The 26587-nt window shown below is 41.1% G+C and overlaps 1 pseudogene; it reads right to left on the bottom strand.

Moving 5' to 3' along the window:
* Positions 1 to 19691: 19691 nt before the first annotated feature.
* On the bottom strand, positions 19692 to 19810 carry LOC145395135 (5S ribosomal RNA; annotated as a pseudogene).
* Between the last annotated feature and the right edge of the window lie 6777 nt (positions 19811 to 26587).

The following is a 26587-nucleotide window of genomic DNA, read 5'->3' on the forward strand; positions in this document are numbered from 1 at the left end:
TGTTTGTTTAATGTTTGCCTTAATATAAATTTTACAGTTTTGAAGTAAACTTAATTTTAGGTAGGGAACACAAACAAAACATGGCTAGTCGATCGATGATCTTAAATATTCTATTTTTACTTGAAAATTAGAAAATTATGCATTGTATTATAAGTTTTCTGAATAACAATTAGTTATTTATTGTCATTATTATTATTATTATTATTATTATTATTATTATTATTATCCAAAACAGTGAATTTGCACTAGATTTTCCCCTTATTTTTCCGACTTTTCTTTCACCGCTCGCAGTACCACTGATGTCTATCTTTCTGATATTTGTAGGGCAAATTACACTCTTTACACTAAATTAAACTTAGCAAAACTCCGTGTTTCTCAGTAGTTCAATAGATGCTTCGTTATAATCTTGGTAAAGTAAATATTGATTTTGTGTAGTTTGTACTTTTTTCCCCCTCCTATGCTAAATCTGTTTATTATTATTATTATTATTATTATTATTATTATTATTATCATTATTATTATTTCAAACTATTTGGCTCCTATATAGGTCTGGCAGTCTGTCCAGTAGAATTATGTGTGCAATATATACCAGACATGCTCTAACAAAGAACCAAATATTATAAACTGCAGACGTTTGAGAGCCGCAAGACATAAACAGACTTATCACAAACTTTTTCCAAGCTGCAAAACCACCTTTAAATCACCTTGTACTGTGCTGAATATCACTATTCAGCAAAGACATGAACGATGTTCAGTTCAGTTCAAGGTAATTCAAAGGTGGTCTCTCAATTTGTAAAAAGGAAAGAAAACCGGATTTGCAGTTTTGCCTTTAATGGTCTGATACATAACCAATGCTGGCTAACAGATGGTTCTGTAATGGTTATGAATAGGTCTGACACAGCAGTACATATTTACATGAATCGACACGTACCCAGCAAACATTGAAATGGCAGGCCAGCACTGGCATATAAGGGAAAACGGCAACCATGCACTGGATCGATTCCTGGCCATAATATTATGTTTATATCAGCAGACCAAGTGATGTAAAACTTGTGTTGGGCCGATATATAAACAAAACTTTTTTTCCGACACCGGGCTGAAACGGTAACCATACATTGAACCGATTCCTGGTAGTAATGGTTATATATATATATATATATATATATATATATATATATATATATATATATATATATATATATATATATATATATATATATATATATATATATATATATATATATATATATATATATTTATATATATATATATATATATATATATATATATATATATATATATATATATATATAATGGGGCTATTGGTGTAATCTGGACGGATATATTAATATAACTTCGAAAACTGGGTCAAGAGTGGTAATAAAATGTTGGCCCAATTTATGTATTGCTGATCACGCCATTCATGCAGCTATCAACTGAGTGATATAATTTTACATCATCCATCAAGGATCATTTTCATATATTGGATAATTGAAATATATTTTATATATTATAGACATTTCGACAGAGACGGGAGTTTTCCCCAGGCAAATGTCTTGTCATAAAATCTATCTATCTATCTATTGCCAGACGCCTCAATCCCGTTTGGGGTGGCCGCAAACAAATCGCCTCCAAGTCGCCCTGTCCCCCGCCATTTCACTGCCCTGCTCCCAACTCACACACCCCTCTCTCATATACCTCTCCACCCCATCCCTCCATCTCATCCTCGGCCTCCCCCTCCCTCTTCCCCCCTCCACCTCACTCACATACACTCTCTTCGTCAGTCTTTCACCCTCCATCTTCTCCACATGGCCAAATGAAAGTCTTATTTTTGGTAATGTTTTTGTGGAACTGAACTTGTTTTCAGCTTTCTATATCATAATTGATAATATTAATCTTAAGGCCCTCTCCCACTTCGGCGAAAGTGTGGAAGATAAAGTCACGATGTGTCAAAAATCCCTAATCGTGGGTATTCGTGATCAAAATCTTGTCCATTCGTGGCATGGCGCCGATACGTCGCACGAGGTGGAAATTTGTCGTGGGGGACCACGACGTTTTCATGCTGCATGAAAACGTCGTGGCCCTCCACGATTTTGTAAAATTTCGCAGATTAGTCGTAAACAACAAGGCGACGCCTCGGCGATTACCCGGCGTATAAACCGCGTATGATCGCCGACATCAGCGAGGCGTTGGCGGTGAAAAAAAACGTTGAGATGTCATACGGTCATACGGCGAAGCGTCGGCAATGTATCGGCGATGCATCGGTGAGGTTAATACGACATAGCCTACGTAAACCGTACGATATGTACCGGGTTGTGCGACAGTAATATTTCATCTTATGAATGTCGGTGATATATCGCCGACATTTCGCAGATGAACCGTCGATTAATCGCCTTAAATACGCCGATGACGACGAGGCACCTGCGATGGCCTCGGCGTTTTGTCTGCGAGGTGCGTGCGATGCATTCGCCGACACATCGACGATACATCGTCGACAGCACGCCACCGTTGTACCTTTATCGCCGTTGAGTCGCCATAAAAAAAAACGTTAAAATTTGAATTTAGAATAATGCTTGTGCATTAAGCTGACATATCGGCGATATGTTGGCTATTAGTCACCAGTAATATCGTATACTCCGCCGAGGTTTCGGCGTTTTGTTGTACTGGTGTCGCCGGTATTACGCCGACACCACGATTCTTGGTCAGAATCGTCGACACATCATCGACTTCGGCCACGATTTTCATCGTGGCTTCATCGTGCCTATTTACGCCGAAGTGGGAGAGGGCCTTTAAAGAGGCATTGATATACGCACAAAATGTATGCAATTGGGTCTATAAAACGGTCAGATTTGCATTACTATCTATGTCGCTCATCCGTGGCTCAGTGGTAAGATGCCCGTAATTGATGTATCGGAGGCACGAGTTCGAGACCCGCACCAGGCAGTTAATTTAATTTGTTTCATTTCAGACATTCTATCCCTTGACAGCAATTCGGGACAGACTGAGATGCTGAGCTTGCAACATAGTGTGCATTCATAGATGTATGTAACTTGGGTAAGAGAGACTCCACACAGTAAAACAGCTGTCAGGTGTTGTGGACTGTGCGGTAGGCATTCAGGGGACAAAGATTCGAATCCCGATTTTTTTTTTCTTTTTTTTGAAGCATTTAAAGGATGAAAATTTACAATGTTATTCCCTCAAAGGAAGAAAAAGTAAATATCAAGATATGTTAATTTCAAGCTATCCAGACACACTTGTAAATTGGCCTGATTAGTTACACCTGACAGATTTGATTACTGGTTTCCGATACAGACATGATGTTGGGCCAGAACAGAACCTAATCTGGATCTATGTGCAAACGGTTGTCGGCACTTGCACTGGGACGATTCATGTCATCTGGCTTGCCTGTACCATTCCAACACCACGTGCCATCGCAAGCCAGCATCGGTACGGTTTTGATCCAAAACAATCATGTTTGCTGGGGGGTTGAAGCTGATGGCAATTTGTCACCAATGCGTGTCATTAACATCACAGGGTATATAGCAGGATTATGTAAATTCCCCGAAAGAGTGTTAAAAATCACAAAAAACAATACCATAATCCAGGGATGTTCTTACTATTTTGTGTACGAAGTGGAGTTGAACTGCAACAAAGCCGGTGTGACTGATAATATCACAAGGCAATAAGACAGGAATGAAATTACCAGTGATTATTGCAGGGATAAATAAATCAAGTCCCAGTAAAGAACAAAGACAGTCTTGACCAGAGTACAATCAAACATTCAACTGAACTCAAGAAGTTGCTACGCACACCAGGCAACAAGCAGGCTCAGAAATACTGGCATAACCCTAGTAGGCAACAAGCTAAAGAAAGACCAGGATATGCTAAATCACCTAGTTGGTAAAACTCGACGGATAGGCTATGTTATTGCTGTGCAAATCCAAGCCACAAAATATCTGAATGTTACAAAAACTAAATAAATAAATAAATAAATAAATAAAGAGTACAGAGACGAAGCAAAAGGGTTTCAGCCCAACTGCAGGTAACACAGTGTTGTCGGTCACTGGACCTCAGACTGCAAAACAGTAGAGAAACTATTATATGTCTACTGTACAGGTCGGGGGAAGGTTCTACCAGCACAAAAGACGACAATACATTAAGCAACAAAATAAACAAAGAGTAAACATAGGAAGTATCTTTGGAAATGAAAGCATTTTGGTTTCTGCCTTCTGTGAAGAAAAGATTTCATTATTTTTGGATTCTGGCTCACCAGTCAATCTAATATCACAAGATGAATTAGAAAGAATTTTTAGAAATTGAAGAAAGGTAACGTTCCTGGAGGAACCAAGTTTAGATTTTACATACACTGTAGACGGTAAAGAAATACGTGTTAGAGGTATGATTGAGTTAGACATCAAATTTAAAGAGACTACCAAAACAATCACTAAAATGCCGGCTGTCGGAGCTCAGGTCACCACCACACCCCCAGGAGGAGGACATGGAGGGCTAGATGGCAAGCGGAATGCACCCGGACAATATGGACAGACATTCACCAGGGTCGTGCGCCCCTACTCCCCGGAACTCATCCACCGCCACCACATTAGTCAAAGTACACTACCTCCAGGACGAGTTGACCACCGACAGGATTGTGGTGGAACTGGCCTAACAGTTCCAAGCAGCACCCCAGTGACGGCCTGTAGCTGCGCAATACCTGAGATGATCTGTAGCCACTCGGAGATAAATGAGACGGCCTGTAGCCACTCTGAATTAAGGGCCATGGCCTGTAGTCAGGCACCAATGATGACCTGGAGCTGCACACAAAAAAGACCATGGCCTGTAGCCGGAGGCCAATTAAGAGATGGCCTGTAGCCACTCCGTCAAGTGCTGCTAACACCCCCAGCAGAAACAAGCGACGGCCTGTAGCCGCACTGGGGAGAGACCGGTACGTCTCCTCTCCTTCTGTAGTTGCCTCGGAGGGCACGACACCAGCGACAGCCTGTAGTCGCACCGACAAGCAAGTTTGTCTGTGTTCCCATCAGGGAGTTGGACCCCGGCAACGGCCTGTAGCCTTGCCGACAGTGAAGGGACGGCCTGTAGCTGCCCTCTGTCTGTTGCCCAAGGGAACCCAGTGACGGCCTGTAGCTGTGCTGGGGAGGGATGCCAAAGTCCCTCACTCCCTGTGACTCCACAGCAAGAAGGTGAGCTGCTCTCAGTCCTGCCCTCCGGCTGGAGTGCAGATTACCCTCCTGTCCACCAAGACTGAGGCAACCTCCAGGAGGAGGACCACTGCCCTGAGGACTGGTGGAGAGGCCCTGTACTGTCCACGGGGTTGTTCTCCCTCCGTCCAGAGCAAGAGGGCACCCACCTGACGGACTCCAGCAGGGAATGACGCTGCAGCCCAGCCTAACGGCGTCACCACCAGCAGGAGACCGCAGCCGACACACCTCGGAGGACATCCCCAGGACCCCCAGGTGGGCCCTCTCCCTTCCCTGATGAGGGCAACGCCCGTCCTCCACCCGGAGTCTGAGTGAGCACCTCCAGCGCCTGTTTGGCCCTAGTCCTGAGGGCCAGACTCCAGTCCCCAATCCCGATGGTGAGGGGACCTTCGCCACACACAGCCCGAGCCCCAGCTGAGAGATGACGCCCCTGAGAGTGGTCCCGTGGCCGCGGGACGAAGAGACTCCCAAAGGGCCTCCGCCTACCCCAGGCCGGGAGTTGTGAGCCCTGGACCTCCCCTTCCCTCTGCCCCACTCGTGATATACTAGTGAACATAAACACAGTGAAATATCAGCGAACAGTGAGGCCGGCACACGAGGCACGAGAGTGAGTGTAGCGTAATGTAAGTGTACAGTGAGGCCAGGAAAGAATGTATACTAGTGAGTGTACAGAACAGGCGTCTCAGTGATACCAAACAGTGAATATACAGACAGTGCAATGTACACGAACACTGAGATGACACATCACCCCCTGTACCAGCGCCTGTAACAGTGTCAAAATCTACTCCCCCTCCTTGTGCAGAGTCAATAACTCCCCCTCCCCCATGCCCAGTCTAAAACTTAGTGCCAGAGCAGTGTGATCCTCACAGAATTGCCTCCTCACTACGGACAGTGAAATAGTGCCTTGCCCTCCTGAACCAGACTTAGACATCCTGTACAGTCACGCTTCCTAATTTAGACCTACCCCGAGCCAAGCCCAGAGTTGAGGGAGGCAGTAGCCAAGGCTCTTAAACGAACACGTTTACTAGGCAACTCCCCACTCCTACCCTCAATCCCCATCCCTCTCGCTATCGCCATTAAACGATCATTTTCTACTTTACTGCATTCGTTTCCACCCTCACCACTTACTGAAACAATCATCTACTGAATAGGACAATGCTGGACAGTATAATACGGTAGATTTGGGAAAACATAGGGCATGAAAAAAAGTAAGACCTGAATATATTTATACGTCTCTTAATAAATTACCTCAAGGGAAATGTTTATTGAGGCTTCTTGAGGGGTGTGTATTACCGAAGGTGCATGTAAGATATACAGTACTGTATAGTTAGAGTGGCTATGGATGTGTGTGTAGCTGTAACTAGCGTAATCAGACCAGGCTTAGCGGAGGTTCAGAAAAATCTGATTAGCTGATAACAATAATTGCCGATGTCTATATCACCTCTCATGCCCGCCTTTCCAGGAACTGACTGGGGTGGGATATTACAGTTTCGCTACAGGTATTCACCGGTTCGTGTAAATGAAGCAGAAGTCGTCTTGGGAACATCAGGTCCAGGGAGTGAACAGGAAAACAGCCATACTCCTCAAGGTAAGGATCCTGCGCTCACTCTCTCTCTCTCTCTCTCTCTCTCCTGCTAGTTCTTTACAATACTTCCATATATCTCTTTGTCTTTGTATTTCTGTCTATTATCTAAACGGTATTTATTTATCTGTATTTCAACTGTTAAATTTTTTTTTTTTTTTAATCATAAATAATTTGCGTATGTGTCTTATAGTATTCGTATGGAGCGATGTAGTATGGCATATCATGAAGATAACTAGATAGCACTCTGAGAATGCAACTCTTTACCAATGCTTTTTGAGTGTGAAAAAATTACCCATTTTCACCTGTATCTTGCCTCACACATGTAGGCCTATACTACCATATAGATTAAAGTGTCCGATTATTAGACAACCATATGTAGGTGAGGTCAAATATTTATAATAAAATTTTGTTATAACATGGAGCAGTATCAGCTAACTTATTTCCTATATATCAATAACCTTTGTATATTGTAAATATTTTTTCTCTATTATACCGGATATGGCTGGAAGGGGACGAGGAAATGACCATGCCCCACGCACCTGGGCCACTAGGGAGATCATCCGAAACGGACTGTTATTGTTGGGCTCTACAAGGCTGGACAATCCATATCACAGATTGCACGCAACAATGGAATCACTTGCAAAACTGTCAGGCGTTGGGTACGGCGACATAAACAAGAGGGAAACGTTTTAACTAAATCACGACTAGGTCGTCCTAGAGTGACATCAGTAGAGGACGACGAAACACTAAGAGAAGCTGCCACAAGAAACTCATTGATGACTGCCGTAGAAATGACACAAGAGTTGAATCTTCCTTGTCACCTTACAACGACTAGATGGCGATTATGTGAATCAGGCTTAAAATGAGCTATATTCCTGCACTGAAAGAAGTGCTCACTGATACACATAAAGCAGGACACCTAAGATTCGCCCAGGACAACATAAATAAGGATATTAATTTTTGGCGGACTGTCATGTTTAGCGATGAGAAATCATTCACCTCTGTCTTGGCACCAGGTCGAAAATGTTGGCGTGTCGTGAATATACGTTATGAGTCTAGGCACATCCATGAACTGTCAAGGAGCAGCAGGGTAAATGTATCCTTTCACGGCTGTATGTGGTATGGTGGCCCAGGAGAGCTTGTTCCCACTGACTGGTATCTTACTAGAGAGGAGTATATCAACATCATGAAGACTTCATTTCTCCCCGCTGTTCGGGCATATGCAATCCTATATGGTTTGTCCATGACCGTGCACCAATACAGGAATGTCAAGTGGTTCGAGAATGGCTTTCAAGTCATCCTGAAATTCGTGTCATTGACTGGCCTTCGAGAGGTTGTGATTGCAACCCCATAGAGAATTTACAGGGAATAGTGGTTAGGATATGGCGGGTAGAGGATAAAACAAAAGCAGCAGTTGTGAATAAAGCGCATGAGATATGGGAAGAAATATGGCGTGAACCCGATATCTGCAGCAGTTTGGTGGACTCCACCTCTACTTGCTTACAGCAAGTGATAGAAGCTGGGAGTGGATGGACAAGATATTAGCAGTTATGCCATACTCCTACATGAATATATATTACAATATTGGTTTTCACTTAAGAATGATAAAATGCAGCATTATTTCTTGATATTAACTACATAATTTTATTATATAAAACTATATAATCTCCTTACTTTATATATAATATTTACCCTGGTCGCTCATTTGGTCATTATTAAGGGTGTCATACTTGCATATGAGGCATATTGTTCAATGAATTATGTTGTCATAATCAACTTTCTCTATACTCATTTTCAAGCCAAAGGTGGATGTTGCGTATATGTAAGCAATGACCTATCTTGTTCTCGTGTTCCTGAACTTGATTCTTCTTAATTCTCTACACTCTGGCTTCGGCTCTCCTGTCATTCTCTGATTGAATATATCTGTGCTGTTTACTCATCTCCTAATTCTACTGATTATCAAAAATTCTTTGACTATCTTACTTCTATGATGAAACACATTCTATCCATTTCTCCTTTCTCTGAAATCTCCATTCTGGGAGATTTCAATGTTCACCACCACCTTTGGCTCTCCTCTCCTTTCACGGATCCACCTGGTGAACAAGCCTTCATCTTTTCTATCCTTAATGACCTAGAGCAGCTTGTACAGCACCCAACCCGTATCCCCGACTGCCTTGGAGAGAGCTCCAACATACATGACCTCTTCCTTACAACTAATCCTTCTGCTTACACTGTTAATCTTTCCTCTCCATTGGGCTCCTCTAATCACAACCTTATCACCTTAACATGTCCTATCACTTTGGTACGGCCTGTCGAACCTCCAAAGAAACGTCGTCTGTGGCATTTTGGAGCTGTGGATTGGGAGGCCCTCGAGCAGTACTTCTTTGATTTTCCCTGGAATGATTATTGCTTCCATGGCCGGGAGCCATCTGAGTGTGCCTTGCTCATTACGGAGGTTATTCTCTCGAGCATGGAAGCATACATTCCTTTCTCATATCGTTGGACTAATGCAGGAAAGAGTTGGTTTAATCACGCTTGTTCTAATGCTGTCCACAACAAGGAGAGGACCTATATAAGGTACTGGAGCCAACCCACACCTAAATCACATCTTTTTTTATGTTTCTGCCCGGAACTGTGCTAAGTCTGTTCTTCGCTCTGCTAAAAAATAATTTCATCCATGCTAAATGCTCTCAACTCTCCAACTCGAATTCTTCCTGCTCCTTCTGGCATCTTGCCAAAAACCTTTCTAACAATTTTACCTCATCATCCTCCCCTCCTCTTTTCTACTCTGATGGATCTGTAGCTATTTCTTCTACTGATAAAGCAGATCTGTTTGCTCAGACTCACTCCTCCAATTCCACCTTAGACGATTCCGGTGCTGTTCCTCCATCACTTCCCTCCCTCTGACTTCCTCATGACTGACGTTAAAATTTCTTCAACTGATTTATTTTCTGCCATCACTGGCCTCAATACTAACAAGGCATATGGGCCTGATGGAGTACCTCCTGTTGTCCTCAAGAACCCTGCCTAGGTAAACTCTTTCGCCTTTGTCTTTCAACATGTACCTTTCCTTCTTGCTGGAAGTTTGCTCTCATTCAGCCAGTCCCAAAGAAGGGTGACCATTCTCAACCCCCTAACTATCGTCCCATTGCTTTAACATCCTGTCTCAAAAGTTTTTGAGTCAATTCTTAAAAGAAATTTTAAAGAATCTTTCCTATCACAATCTTCTTTCTGATCGTCAGTATGGGTTCTGTCAAGGATGCAACACTGGCAATCTTCTCACCTACCTTTCAGACTCCTGGTCATCCTCCTTACGGGACTTCGGCGAAAGTTTTGCCATTGCACTTGACATCTCAAAGGCTTTCGATCGAGTCTGGCATAAATCCTTAATTTCCAAACTACCCTCTTACAGTTTCTATCTTTCTATCTGTGCCTTTATCTCTAGCGTCGTTCTATAGCTGCTATTGTAGACGGCCATCGTTCTTCTCCTAGATCTATCAACAGTGGTGTTCCTCAGGGCTCTGTCCTATCACCAACTCTCTTCCTTTTATTCATCAACGATCTTCTAAGGTGTACATCTAATCCTATCCACTCGTACACTTATGATTCCACCCCTCACCTTTCCATTCGGTTCCCACAACGTCCATCTCAGCAGTTACTTCAGCAAACAGGGGATGAGGCTATGGCACACCTGGTGTCTGACTTGGCTCGTATCTCTGACTGGGATAATAATAATCTTGTTGTTTTTAATGCATCAAAGACTGAGCTCTTACACCTATCAACCTCTCAAAATCTTCCATAGGAGTACCCACTACTGTTTAATAATATCCAGCTCAATCCTGCATCATCCTTGTACATGCCTGGGGTTTCATTCACACAGGACTTATCTTGGAAAGATCATATTGCATCTCTTATAAAATCTGTTTCCAAGGGATTAGGTGTGCTAAGCCGACTCCATGCCTTCTTTACCCCTGCATAATTATTGACTATATAAACTGGTTTTATTCGCCCCTGTTTAGAGTACAACTCTCATGTGTGGAGAGGCTCCCCACATACAGCTCATCTCAATTGGGTGAAGTCTAAGGCTAGTCATCTCATCAACTCTCCTCCTCTTACTGTCTCCCTTCAACTTCTGTCTCTTTGCCGCACTGTTGCCTCTTTATCTCTTTTTTATTGCTAAGTCACTGATCACTGCTCCTCTGAACTGTCTGCTTGCATCCCTCCATCTCTATGACGGGCGCGTAGCACCCGTCTAGCAACAAACTCTCATCCCTTTTCTGTCCAACTCTCTAATGCAAGAGTTAACCGTTACTCCCAGTCCTTCATTTATGCAACAGGTCAACTCTGGAACTGTCTCCCTCTGTCTGTATTTCCTACTTCCTATGATCTCCAGTCTTTCAAACGCAGTGTGTCCAGGCATCTCAAAATGAACAGATCTTTAATTTGGCTCTCTTTTGTATAGTTTTTTTCTTCTCTCTTGGAAGGAACGTTCATGCAGGCTCAGCCTTTGGTTCATTCTTCCTCGCATAAAAAAAAAAAATAAAGATATCAATACTGTGTTACTTGTCTTCTTGGCGATCTCTTACTGTTGGAGATTTTTTTTTTTTTTTGTAAATAAAGTCAAGACAATATAAATTCTATGAATGACATGCTGCTAAGTGTCCTCTGACAGTGTCATATACATTAAATCGTCAAGTAGTAGCCAATATGCAATTATAATACGACCTGAGTGAAAGGATATGTAGAGCACGGCCTTTAGATACAGAACCGCTTACGCTACAGCCTAATTATATACTGCACATTGCAAATACGTAAAACAGAACCAACCAATCAATAGGACCCATACCCAGACCACTTTAACGACTTCGATAATAATCATTAAAATATAGTAATTGTAATAATAAAAGTATTACAGCAATACAAACTGTATAGGCTAATTAATCACCGGAGCGATCATATAATACAGCCTCAACAAACGTTTCCCTTGAGGTAATTTATTGAGAGAAATAATATATTCAGGTCTTACTTTTTTTTTTATGCCCTATGTTTTCCCAAATCCGTCCAGCATTGTCCTCTTCAGCAAATTATTGTTTCAGTAACAGGTGAGGGTGGAAAGGAATGCGGTAAGGTTGAGAATGAACGTTGGATGGCGAGAAGGGGTGGGGGGGGAATGGGGGAGGAGTTGGGAGGTTGGCTAGTAAACGCGTTCGTTTAAGAGCCGTGGCTACTGCCTCCCTCAGCTCTGGGCTTGGCTTGGGGTGGGTCCAATTTAGGAAGCGTGACTTAGTCTGACCAATCAGTGCAAAAATTGCTCGGATTGTGATACAAGCATGAAACTTGGCACAAATGTCCTTCGCATCATACCTAACAATTTCAAGGGTGGGGCCAATCAAAAATGTAACTGCCTTAGCAATGGTTGCTAGGCAACAGATTTTCCTTGGTTACCAGCTATAAAAATGACAATATTTAATTTATCTTTTGAAAAATAAATTCTTTTTGTTATGTCTTGCCTTTAACTTTGGATAGATTAAAAATTATATTTTTATCCATTTTTGTCCCATATATTACTTGCGTTGTGGGGAAAATAATTATCCGAGCAATTTTTGCAGCAGTTCTTCAGATAATGATTGGCAAAACAAATGTTGCAGGACAGACAGACCATGAACAATCTGAAGCAACACAGGAGCGATTTGCTGAACACATAAATGCACTGGTAGATGTGATTGATACCATGGGAAACCCATTCCAGGAGAAAAGCCAGGATATGTTGAGGATCCAGTACAAGGACATAATGGGCAAGGATTCGATTGATTGTCTCACTGGGATAGAATTACTGGGCAATGAACAGTACATGCAGTTTGTAGATGAAAAGCTAAGAACACAAAGCAAGCTTCCATCCCCAGAAACAAAATCTTTCATGAAGAAGCAAAAAGAACAAAGAAAGCACAGGACACAGTCAGTCCCCTGAAAGTGGAGTCTTTTCTTTTTGCTAGGCTCTACGTCGCCTGCCAGACCAGGGATGGGGATTTAGATAACTTCTTCTCCCATGAAAATCACCCATATCCACCTTCACTGTCATCCTATGGGCAATTACGACTTGGGATGAAGTCTGATTCAATGTACTGCTTGGAGCAACACACACATGCTAGGTCTGAAACACGACCCCTGACTGAAGGCACAATCATGGATGGCTCTGCGATTGTGAATATGCTAAGGCCAAAAGGATGCAAAACCTTTGGTGAATATGCCTTGAAGGTCTTTGTTCCTCACATTCACAGAGAACATGGTCTGGCACTTGTGGACATCGTCAACTCAACAGTCTCAATGCACATAGAGAACAGCGAGCAATGTGCCAAACCCAAAGGCTTCATGTGGATGTGTCAAGCCCAGTGCCAAAGAACTGGCAACAATTAATTCGTGTCGACAGCAACAAAGTTGAGCTCTTTAAGCTTCTGAATGATGAAATGACGAGAGAAGCAAGTGAGGAGAAGGTACTGGTGCTAACTGATGGTGAAAATGTACTCTGCAAGCCTGTGCGTGACTCGACCAATGTAGCACCATGCAATCATGAGGAAGCAGATTCTATGATGATGGTTCATGTGGTTGGTGCTGTTAAGTAGGGGTTTGTGAAAATCCTAGTTCGCACTGTGGACACAGATGTGGTGGTTCTGGCAGTATCAACAGTTTAGGAACTAGGGCATGTTGAGCTCTGGGTGGCATTTGGCACTGGAAAAGACTTTCGGTATATCCCTGCTCATGAGATGTCAGTGGCTCTAGGACCAAGGAAGTCTCGATCACTACCTGTATTTCATCCATTGACAGGGTGTGACACCGTTTCTCACTTTGCTCAAGTGGGAAAGAAGACAGCCTGGAAGGTGTGGGAGACGCATGAGGAATTCACAGACACATTCTATGAAATGCACAGTGCACCAGAGGATATACCAGAAGAAGTATATGCATCCTTGGAGTACTTTACATTCTTGCTGTACGTCAATTAATGAAGTCAGAAAACTTCTGTTCACACACAAGGGGCGCCAAATGTCAGCTCTTTCTCCTACTAAGGCTGCCCTACGACAACACATACTGCGGGCAGTACTGCAAGGTGGTCACTATTGGGGTCATGTTACAAGGTCACATCGTCAGTTACCCTCTCCTGCTGACTGGGGAATGACATGCCCAGAGCAGTGGACACCCCTGTGGACCACACTGCCTCAGGCCAGTGCATCATGCCCAGAGCTGCTGCAGTGCAGATGCAGATCAAAGTGCATAGACCGCAAGCGCACACGGTCGAATCTCAAATGCACTGTCTATTGTACTTGCAAAGGAGACTGTGACAATGCTTGATCCCTGGTACTCGTGTATTTTGAGAACTGTGAAGTGATATTCACACCACAACCATGAATGTACTAAACTGTTATTCATATTGAAAAACTATCATCTGACACATAATTTATCATACACAAGATATTTGCAGCATTAAACATAAGAGGGCGATACCTAAGAATAACTCGATTATGGTAGTTACATTGCCTTATAACTGAAAAAATAATATGTTTGCTTTTATAATTTTCAAACATGGCATTCTAGTTCATATTTTTGTGTATATATTGCCTTATGACTGTTTGAGATAATAGAACTTCATCTGGCTATAATATACAGGCATACATAGTTAGTCACTAAGGTGAAATTGTTGCCTAGCAGCTGTTGCCAAGGCTGTTACATTTTTTATTGGCCCCACCCCTGAAATTGTAAGGTATGTTGTGAATGACATTTGTGCCAAGTTTCATGTCTGTATCAGCATCCAAGCAATTCTAGCTCTATTTGGCACCGATCGCTTAGACTAACTGTACATCTAGTATCCTGTGCGATACTCTACCCACTAATACCAGCCTATGCATTGATTTTTGCCTAGTATATTGTATAAGACTGTCTACCTGTTCCACAGCACTGACTTTGTCAATATACATGTAAGGTTGTTGCCCTATGTTTTTATACCCTGGCCCTCTCTTGTTTGTCTAAGCTCCGGTCTAGAAAGGGAACCCAGCTGCACTCTAGGCGTTATAGGGACGGGAAGCCGCCCCTTAAACACCTAGCATAACAATCACCACTATATTCTACACAGTTGAAAATTTATCCATTAATAGAAATACCGATATGCTCCTTGGCCTAGCTACAATGAGAGACGAAAACATCATACTAATGCCACATTTCAACGAGATGGAATTCGATAAAGAGTTAGTAGGGGAAGGTTCTTCTCCAGATAATACATCCAACAATTACAGAAAATCCAAAATAACATGAGCATTTAGACGCAAGCGAAAACGTGAAGAGTCTGTCTTACCATCTACCATAGAAAACGGGCACTCAGTCCCAGCTCACAACTCTCAGCCAAACTCACGTCACACACCCACTCACCCACAACTCAACCACGACTAACTCACTTACCCAGCTGGCATTAACTGCAACATAAAATTTACCACCAAAATAATTTATGAAAGTCATAATAAAATTTAAGTTAAAGAATTGTAATGTTATTATATGAGATGAATCTTGTCAAATGAAAGAACTCAGTGGAAAATGCTTTATGTTGGATAAATGACTGAGGGGAAACCAGTGTGTTTCTAATTAACTTAATGAATGGAGATGTGCTGGTCAGTAAAGAAAATTGTATATGTAATTTAGAGACTTGGCCAGCTCCTATACATGAAGTGACAATTGCTGGACCACAAGCAAAGTCAATTCATCAGACAAACGGTGCATAAAAGTGCATTTGATTCATTCAGCAGATATTAATGTCGAGAATGATGTACTGGATTTAGTACAGATACATCGACCGACAGTCGCATTACGTGGTGAAACATTAGGCTGTACCAATTTCATACAACACCGGATTAATGTTAAACAGGACACGTAACCTATTTAAGTGCCAGCATATAGAGCTGCACATTCACAGCGTGTACTAGCCAAAACAATATGTGGATGGAGCGTTAAGTGTGGGTATCACTGAACCTTCAGTGTCCCCATGGAATGCACAACTTGTCTTTGTACCTGAACAAAACGCGAAAATTCGGGCAGTCGTTGATTATCGCAAATTTGATCAAGAAACAAGTCCAGACCGTTTTCCCATGTCATTAAGTGATGTCTTATATATTTTTGGACTAGGAGAGTTGGATGAAGAATCATGGAGATACGCAGCATTTTCTACAAACAGGTGTCATTTTCAGTACCGAAGGATGCCAATGGGGCATCCTTCGGTACTGAACATTCAATGGCATTTTTATTTATCTGGATGGCATCATAATTACAACGAAAACAATAGAAGAGCATTTACAGAAATTAGACCAGCTACTAAACACGTTATCCAATGCCTGGTTAAAAATTAAACTACCTAAATGTAAATTTAGCTTTAGAAGAACTAAATTCATTGGCCATAGGTTTGATTTTATCAGATTCAGTAATTTATTGCCGTAAGAGAATACTAACATTTACAACATAAAAACAACAATATTTGGCCACGCCTACCAAGTTGTGGTAGACAGAGTGATACATACATAAGGTTAAGGCATTACTGACTGGCAGCACAACAGGCCACGATCATATCAAGTGACATCAAACACCAGTGGTCATAAATACATTAAATAACAGGTAAACACCAACTCTCGTGTTACAACCTATGATCATTTGAAAATAAAACTCAACGAACGTTTTACATTGTTTTTATTTGGGGGGGGGGAGGCTTCTAAAGGGAAATTTTTCAATGTTCTTTAAAAAATGGGAACAGTCTGGAGACATCTAATATTATGTGGAAGAGAGTTCCATATGGTGGATGCTTTATAAATTACACTTTTTTGTACAAGAGAAAGTCTGGAGAAGGGAAGTTTTAAATCCATGGGAGAATGCCTGGTGTTATAAGCATGGGTTACATAACTAAATAAACCTAAACAACTTAAGTCCATACATTTATGAACTAGCAAACAACAGAAGAAATTATATACAAATTCAAATTTTCGTAATTGTAATTGATCAAAAAGAGGTTGTGTATGATCATATTTTTTAGCAAATGAAATGCATCTTATAACCCATTTCTGCCCCATTATTACTGGATTAAGATGGACATTCCATGTCCCACCCCAGATAGTAATACAATAGATTAAATGACTATATACCAAAGAGTAACTAATACATAGGAGAGCTTCTTTATTTAAACATTTTCTATCTAAAAATAATATACTACATATTTTAGAAATTCTAGCGGCTGTCTGTTTGATATACACATGCCATTTCAATTTCTTGTCTACAACAAGTCCAAGAAATTTCGTATAATGAACTCTGGAAATTAGAGTATTTCCAATTCTTTCAGGCTGTAGCATATTTTGTGAGGTCCCACATGAAAATAACATATATGTAGCTTTAGTTGTATTAAGTGATAATTTGTTACATACTACCCACTCGTGTACTTTTGCTAATTCTTTATTTGCTGATATTACTAAAGAATCGGTATTTGTGTTGGATATAAATGCATTGGTGTCATCTGCATATAGTGTAAACTTTAAGGATTGGCTAGAATTTACAATATCATTAATATAAATCAAAAACAATAATGGACCTAAGATACTCCTTTGAGGAACTCCATACCTGACATTTATAGGATCAAAATAAATACCATTATAAAACATACTGACTTCATCTTCTAAATGGCTTTCAATTAAACTCACAGCAGGACTTCTTATGCCACAGTTTTGGAGTTTGGTAATTAAAATTGAATGTTCAGTGCAATCAAATGCTTTACTAAAGCATCCACACCTCAGACGAGAAAATAAAAGCAGAAACATATTTCCCTGAACCCATGATTGAAAATGAAGTACGACGGTTCCTAGTGCTAGCAGGATATTGCAGATCTTTTGTACAAAGATTTTCTCATATAGCAGAGCCGTTATTCCACCTTCTGAAAAAAAACAAAAAAAAAAAACAAGCTGTATTTCGGTGGGGAGAGGGAAAAAAAAGTCAGCATTTAACGATTTAAAAGATAAGCTTACATGTGCACCTTCCTTGACATATCCAAACTTTAATAAACCATTCACAACTTTCACAAATGCCTCTCTTAAAGGTTTAGGCACTGTATTAATGCAAAAAGATAAACGTGGAAAATACCAACCAATTGCATTTGCCAGTAGAGAAACCAAAGAGGCAAAGAAAAATTATTGTAACACAGACTTAGAAGCTCTAGCACACTTTCACTACAAATATTTCGTGGTCTAATATATGGTATGGAAATTAACCTCTGTACTGATCATATGCGTCTCTTGGGCGTGTTTCAGGAAGAACTCTTTCTGGGAGTAGAGCATAATGGAAATGTACAATCCCGAATTACAATGTAAATATTCACTACACGAAACGTGATGTAAATTTGGTAGCAGATGCCTTATCACGAAATCCATCAACGAATGTCTCCACGATTAGTCTAAGAGAATCACTTCCCAACAATGAGGAAACAATAACCAATAAGACGGAATCTCACAGGCATAAAGACAGGACCCAGTATGGTCTAAAGTTATATACATTCTAGTGTCAGAAGATGATATACCATTACCCAAGTTACATGTACCACTTGAACAGTTAACAACAGTAAACTATACAGGGTAAATCCAGCATACCCTAATCATAAAAGAAGTATTAGCAATTAGTTATACCTAATACAATGATACCTCGTATTTGAGGATCATACATAATATTCCGCATGCAGGGCATCATGGCAAAGATAGAAATGTATGGCAGGCCCGGATGTCATACTATTTGCCATCGTTACACAAAAATATACATTATCACATTGACAGATGTGAATCATGTATCAAGCACAAAGGTTACACATTAACACCTGCACCCATAGGAAAATACCCAGTGCAAAACCAACCGTGGGACGTTGTTGCGGCTGACTTATTAAAGGTACCCTTAATTAGCAATCATAATCACTATCTTTTCGTTGCTACTGACCATTTCTCACGATATGTTAATTTGGTCTCAGTTAAGGATATGACAGCAGATGCAGTCGTGCAAGTAATTATATATAATGTTAACTGTAGATTCAGCAGACCAAAGATGTTAATAAGCAACAATGGAGGAGAATAACATTTAAATCTGAAATTATACAAGAAATACCATATAAAGAAGTTAATGGCTTAGCCTACCATCCAACTTCCAATGGACTGGTAAAGAGACGGAATAAAAAAGGCACATTCTCAATCAGAATTATACAAAGATAAGAAATAATAAGCATGGAAGCAAAAAAGCCACTGCATGACAGTATTGTGATACTAAGTTTAACAAATGGACGTCCAGCTTGGACCTTGCTGGAAGGACACAAGTGAAGAGTGACAGCAGTGGAAATGAATTATTTGAGACGAGCATGTCGAGTTACGTGAAGATACAGACTGATAAATAAGGAAGTGAAGAAGTGTTGTTATGTGGATGTGGATGAGATAGAACGCGTTAGAAATACACTGAGGTGGTTTGGCCACGTGGAATGTATGAAGAGTGAGAGACTAACGAGGAGAGTATATGTGAATTGTGTGGAGGGGAAGGCGAGGGAGGGGGAGGTCAATGATGAGATGGAGAAATGGAGTGGAGAGGTATATGACAGAAGGGGGCGTGAGCTGGAGCGAGAGAGCAGAGAAATGGCAGGAGACATGGTGACGTGGAGGCATTTTATTTATGGCCATATCTATATATATATATATATATATATATATATATATATATATATATAGTATATATATTTTTTTCATTCATTGCCAGACGCCATGTATCCCAAACAGGGTGGCCAAGGGCTTAGAGTTAATTGTTTTACAGGGAGGGGCACTAATCCTCCACCAACCCCACTTGACACGTAGGGATGCCAACAGCATCTGGTGTTCCCAGGCTGTCACCCATCCAAGTACTAACCAGACCCAACGTTGCTTAACTTCGCTGATCGGACGGGAAGCGGTGTACTCAACGTGGTATGGCCATATATATATATATATATATATATATATATATATATATATATATATATATATATATATATATATATCATCACCATCGGCCATTACAAGTCCACTGCTGAACGAAGGCCTCCCCGAAGCTTCACGAATTTCTTGACTAAGCCAATCTGTGCTATGTTTTCCCTGCAAATTTCACTATCTCATCTCTCCACCTGTCTGGCCCTTTTTTCTGCTACGCTTACCATCTCTTGGTGTCCAGTCAGTCAGCCTCTTGCTCTGTCGGTTATCCCTTATTCCTGTTACATGACCTGCCACCTCCATTTCTGTTCTTTTATAGTTTTTATAATGTCTTTGACCTTAGTGTGCCCTCTAACCCAAGTTGATCTTTTCCTTTCTCTTATTTTATTTCCAGAATTTACCTTTCCATTGCTCTCTGAGTACAGATTAGTTTATTTTCCATCGATTTTGTTAGTTTCCCGGTCTCACAACCGTTCGTCATAATTGTAATTATACATTCGTTATATACTTTTCGTTTAATACATTTTGGCAAGGTACTTTTCATAATGTCTTTATCAAAAGCTTTCCATCCAATTGTAGTGAGTCTTTTAATTTCGCTATCGTGGTCTTTCTTTAAGTTTAGTATTAGCCCCAAGCAATTGTACTCCTTGACTCCTTCAAGATTTTCTTCGCATATTCTGATGACGCTCTTTGATGTATGTGGATTAAACATTAGTTTTACTCTTGTTCATCTTTAGTCCTACTTTGAGACTTTCCCTGTTCAGGTCATTTAACAAATCTTGCAGTGTCTCTGCTGTTTCTGAAATTAGAAAAAAGTAATATTCATTAACTGCCCTGGAAATATGATGTCAGTATAGTATTTAAGAAATCAGTTCCTATTTTTTGCTTGTTTAAGCACTCCATCTTCAGTGTCTGCTACTTGAGAAATTAATATGCAAAAAATAAATAAATAAATAAATAAGATTCTCTACCAAACTGACAGAGGCGCTAGGTTTAACACTGAATGTTTTTCACGTATAAAGTTTGAAATGTCACCTAAAGCAGAGCAGTGCATAATTTACTCTCTCATAATCCAACGATTCTTCCTTGAAGAACAGTGTTTTTTTTGGCGGTTCATGTTGACTTAAGGGGAAGACTACTGCTTACCAAGGAGAGCGCAGCTCCCTCATCATATTGAGGTAAAAAATTGGCATCAAAGCACATTAATCTAAGAGCACTCTCATCGTAACAAGTCTCAGGTTTCTGTTTCAATTGCGCTGCCGACTGAACCCTTTATAAAGTTCCATGACTACACACCACTGTTACTAAGTGCAGTGAGACACCTATCACCCCGTTTCTGAACTGGGTGTCCTGGTTCCATCTGGCAGGAACTGTACACAATAATCGTGGAATGGCAACCTACCCATGAAATACTTTTACTCATCATAGTTGTGGGGTTACTTTGGTCAGATAATATCCATGCGGGAAATCGGCACTACATAAGCAGGACGAAATTATTTTTCTTCTGGTGCACTTAGTCATCCAGTCATTTTGGCAATGTCTGTCTGAGTGCGTCAAGAAAAGAATCAGTAAAGTCGCACCTTCGTCACCCTCCCAAACAAACTAAGTTATTATGGTAGTTTAGGTTAAGTGCAAGGAACAGCATGGTGGAATGAAGATATGAGACAAAGGAAAAATACATATAATGAGTGAATGATAAACAGGGGCGTGGAAGAAACTGTGAGACGGAAAAGAGAGTTATATGTAGAGAGGAAGAGAGAGGTGAAAAGATTAGTAGGAGACAGTAAGAAGAGAGTGGATGAGGAATTGGGAAGGAATTTGAGTGTAAAGAGGAGGAAATGTAAGGAAATTTTCTGGAAAAAGGTAAAAGAGTTAGACAGGGTGCAAACAAGTTAGCTGGGAGTGAAAGATAAAAATCGTAGACAACTAGTGGAGGAAAAAAGTGAGCAGATGGAGAGAGCATGTTAAGGAACTGTTGAACATAGAGAATGAAAGTAATTCGAGTATAAGTGGATGGGGAATGGCTGGGAGAAGGAGGGATGTGAGAAAAGAGGAAGATATCAGTAGCATGGAAGTTGAGGAAGCAATGAGGAAAGTCAAAATGGTAAAAGCCCCAGGAATTGACGGAGTGTGTGGTGAAATGCTGAAGCATGGGGGAGAGATAGTAGCAGAATGGGTGTGGAAGATGTGCAGATTGGCCTGGGAGGAAAGTAGAGCCCTGGAGGATTGGAAGTCAGGTATAATTATCCCCTTGTACAAAGGAAAAGGGGAAAAAGAAGTGTGTGGTAATCATAGGGGCATTTGTCATCTCCGCATAATAGGAAAAACTATATGGTTGAATAGTTATTGACAGGGTTAGGGAAATGACAGAGACATTAGTTGGAGAAGAACAGGGAGGTTTTATGAAGGGAAGAGGTTGTGTAGATCAGATATTCTTAGATCTTTAGTGGAAAAGTTTCTAGAGAAGGGAAAGAAGTTGTATGCGGCCTTCATGGATTTGGAGAAACCGTATGACAGAGTGGATAGACAAGGATTGTGGAGAGTATTAAGAATATATGGAGTAGATGGGAAGTTGTTGAATGCAGTGAAGAGTGCAATATGTATGTGGGTGCTAATGCTGCAGTGCGTGTGGATAGTGAACTGAGTGAATTTTTCTACTTGAAGGTTTGATTGAAACAAGGATGTGTCATGTCTCCATGGTTGTTCAGTCTGTATATGGACGGGGTTATAAACGAGATACAAATAGGGTACTGAATGTTGGAGTGGCCCTAGTGAGAGAGGGCAGCAGTGTTTGGAATGTCCCTGTACTGTTGTTTGTAGATGATACTGTGTTGTTAAGTGAAGACGAAGGGGAGCTGCAAGGCTTGGTGGATAAGTTTGGGAGAGTATGTAAGAAACGGAATCTAAAGGTGAATGTAGGGAAGAGTAAAGTTATGGTCTTCGAGAGAAGTGAAGTCAGTGAATGTACAGTGAGGTTGGACGAGGAAGAAATGGAAAATGTGAGTCTGTTTAAGTACTTGGGAAGTGTGATGAGGAAGGATGGAAGTTTGGAGGGTGAAGTGCTTCATAGGGTACAGGAAGGATGAAAGGTTGCTGGTTCCTTGAAAGCAGTGATAAGAAACAGGGACGTGAGCATGGAAGTGAAAAAGTTACTATATGACAATATTATGATTCCAACTCTAATGTATGGAAGTGAAGCTTGGACCTTGCTGAAGGGACAGAAGTCAAGAGTGAGAGCAGTGGAAATGAGTTGTTTGAGAGGAATCTGTGGAGTCATGTGGAGAGACAGACTGACAAATAAGGAAGTGAAGCTGCGTTGTGGTGTGGATGTGGATGTGATAGGAGGCGTTAGGAGAAACACATTGAGGTGGTTTCGCCATGTGGAGAGGATGTAGAGAGAGAGAGACTGACGAGGAGAGTGTATGTGAGTGAGATGGAGGGGTGGAGAGGGAGGGGGAAGCCAATAATGAGATGGAGGGATGGGTGGAGAGGTATATGAGAGAGAGAGAGAGAGGTGTGAGTTAGGCGCAGGGCAGTGAAGTGGCGGTGGATAGGGTGACATGGACACGATCTGTTTGTGGCCACCCTTTACGGGATTAAGGGGTCTGGCAATAGATAGATAGATAGACAGACGTTGAATTAGGGCTACGTTGGTTAGGTATAGGCTGATTTTGTGTAAAAAACATGACTTTTCTGTTGATTTTATGGTTTGATTACCCAAATTCTTTTATCTACTCCCGAGCGATTGTGCGACATTGCCGAAACATTTCTCGCTGAACTCGCTCCGACGTTGCCAATATGACTGGATGACTAAGTGTACCGGAGGGAGAAAACACAAGCAAGCAGGACTCATTCTTGTCAATGTCCGAGTAGTTGCCGTTTAGCCCTATAAGTCAATATGAGCATGAGGTGCTACCAACGAAAATTCAATTTATCATTTCCTCTCTCCTCTTAGCCACTGTCAGTCTCATGCTGGATTTTAGCGTCAAGAACCTTAAAGCTACTGTTATTTTATTTCTGGACTCAGCAATGGAGGTGCTGATGAGGGACGACAGGTAACCCAATATACCACATAAGTTCTGTGGTGCTGCTTTTACTACAAACTTCGTGTTGAATTGTTGCAAATCCCGCTTACATGAGGTAAGATGCAGTCCCCTCAGAGGTAACTGTTGTGTGTGATAGAATTGAGTAAAATAGTCTTCACAAGAAAAAACTGCTGGATAATAGTAATCTGTCTCATAAAACAGATTACACGATCAACCGGTATCTGTGGAACATAAAAAACTGAAGTTGCAGCCGCTTTTAGAAATCGAAACATTTTGTAAGAAATTTTATGAAGTGGAAGGCCACCCACAACTTATTTTATGATTCCAGACTGACATTTTTAAAGCAATTATGTGTGTGTGTGTGTGTGTGTGTGTGTGTGTGTGTGTGTGTGTGTGTGTGTGTGTGTGTTTAGCTACCAAACATGAGACAATGAGGAGGGCACAGTTGGCTCCTGAGAGTTGTTGCTTGGGAATTACGAGCCTACATGACTTGTGTCACGGGGGGTGGGGGATTATAAAAAGTGTTAGGATCTGGCATTAGCCTCAGTAAATCCATACTTAAGATTTCCTCGGTGTGGGATTTACCAAATCGGAGGTTTTCTCTACCATTAGCTAGTCAGCTTTAAATGTATCAAAACTGAATAATTATCAGTTAAGGGTAAGACCATTATTTAGACCAATACATTAAACTTTTTTCCATTTGTTTAAACTAAGAACATTTATATGCCTGTTTATAGCCAGATGCCTTAATTCCGAGCAGAGTGGTTAGAAGTTAATCACTTTCATGCATCCTGTCCTCCACCTTCAGACAGCCCTCTCTCTACCTCACACCCCCTATTAAATATACCTATTCACCCCATCCCTCCATCTCATCTTCAGTTACCCCCCCCTCTTCCCTTTCACCTCATCACATACACTGCTAGTCAGTTTCTGATAATCCATTCTCTCCAAATAATCAAACCATCTAAAGGTACAGTCATGAGCAAAAGTTTCTTTAGTCTGTGTTTCTGTCTGTGTATCTGTCTGTCTGAAATTGTATGTCAGCATATCTGCCTGACTGTGTCTCTGTCACTCTGTTACAGTCGGTCTATGTTTCCCCCAGCCAGGACTTCTGTCTACTTGTGGTTGTCTTGTCTGTCTTCTTACCGTTCTGTGTTCTTGTCTGTTCTTTCCTTCTCACTTTCTTTATGTCCTTGTTTTTTTCTGTTCTGCCTTTGTTTCCTTTTTGTTTACTTCTTCATTGAATGTTTTTGTTTCTATCTGTGGTTATCAATGCCTTGATTTTTAGTGTGTCTAAGTCTTTTATTACAGTCGTTGTTTCTGTATTTCTTTTTGTGGAGTTGTTATTATATGTCTTTGTTTTTATATCATTATTTCTTTCTGTGTTGCTTTTTGTATTTGTATCTCTCCTTCTTTGCTTCTATCTTTGTTACACTTGAGCTCGCAGGGCAGGAGGCGTGTTTTTTTCTTCGGGTACACTTAGTCATCCAGTCATTCTGACAACGTCGGAGCGAGTTCAGCAAAAAATGATTTGGCAACGCCGCCGTGCCTTCACACGGGAAAATGTAAAATAACTATGATAGTCATATCAAATAATTATCAGAAAAGCCATGTCTTTACATAATCCCCTAAGGTCCTAAATGGCTCTGTGGGATTTTGCGTTACTTTGACACCCTGGCCTAAAAACCCGGTAGAACAATTGCAACGAAAAACTGCATTCGTATTTTCCCGCTTCTTACTTGATGTAACCTGCTCGAAGAACATCCAAGCTACGAGTTGAGAGGGAGGGAGGAGGGCTCCAGACCACCAACAGAATGGGGGTGAGCCCCCTCTTCCTTGTCCCTCCCTCTGCCAACCCCTTAGTCGATGCCTTATATGACGTATCCCACTCTTTCTACTCTTCCTATTGCCACTAGAGCATAGAGGCGAGGTTTGGCTGTAGCACTGACCTCCTCCTGCCCCCCTCCACTCACCATACCCCCCCTGGCTTGGCTGCCGAGAGACGTATCCCTCACCACTTCTACTCGAAAGTGCAGAAAAAGGTGATATTTCCATGCTCTATACTTCCTCCCTCTGGAAATTCCCCACCCTTCCTCCACCTTTCTCCTTTCCTCCTCTATGTTACTCCCCTACACCCTCTTGTGACGCATCTTTATTGCACTTTATAAACCTAAAATAAGACTTTGCTTTTATTGTAGCAATGCCTAATTTATGTATAGTAATATGTGAGTATGTTATTAGCCCAATATAATGTATATTATTGGAGATTTACCATACTTTTCTGTGGGTTACATCTCTATGCCACTGCTTTATTACACCTTTAACGTTGTAATTATTTCTCTTCCTATGGTAAGTGAAACCTTTTTGCACATATGAAGACGTGTTAAACCTTTATGTTACAGATATATCATGATATTTCATTATATTATCATGTTTGTAGCATTGAGTTCATTGATGAATGTATCATTTCTATTTTTTGCATGGATTTTTTTTTTCCAGGGATGTAATTTTTTTCAGGATATGATATTTTTCGGTCAGGTTTAGTTATGCAACGTTCATTCATGTCTAGGAACATTATTCACCTTGAATATCTTGAGTTTTGACAGGTGAGGTACCGTATTCAGGCTATCTTCTGCGACATACCACCTATCGCCAGACTGGGAAGGGTACCTATTAGTTTCTTTGCCACGCTGCTGTGCGACAACTACTCGGTCAATCTGGACGAGACTTACATCTTCGAGT

This window comes from Coenobita brevimanus, chromosome 29, assembly GCF_032717465.1.
Source record: "Coenobita brevimanus isolate Jiangsu-jjx chromosome 29, ASM3271746v2, whole genome shotgun sequence".
In the NCBI taxonomy this organism is placed as follows: domain Eukaryota; kingdom Metazoa; phylum Arthropoda; class Malacostraca; order Decapoda; family Coenobitidae; genus Coenobita; species Coenobita brevimanus.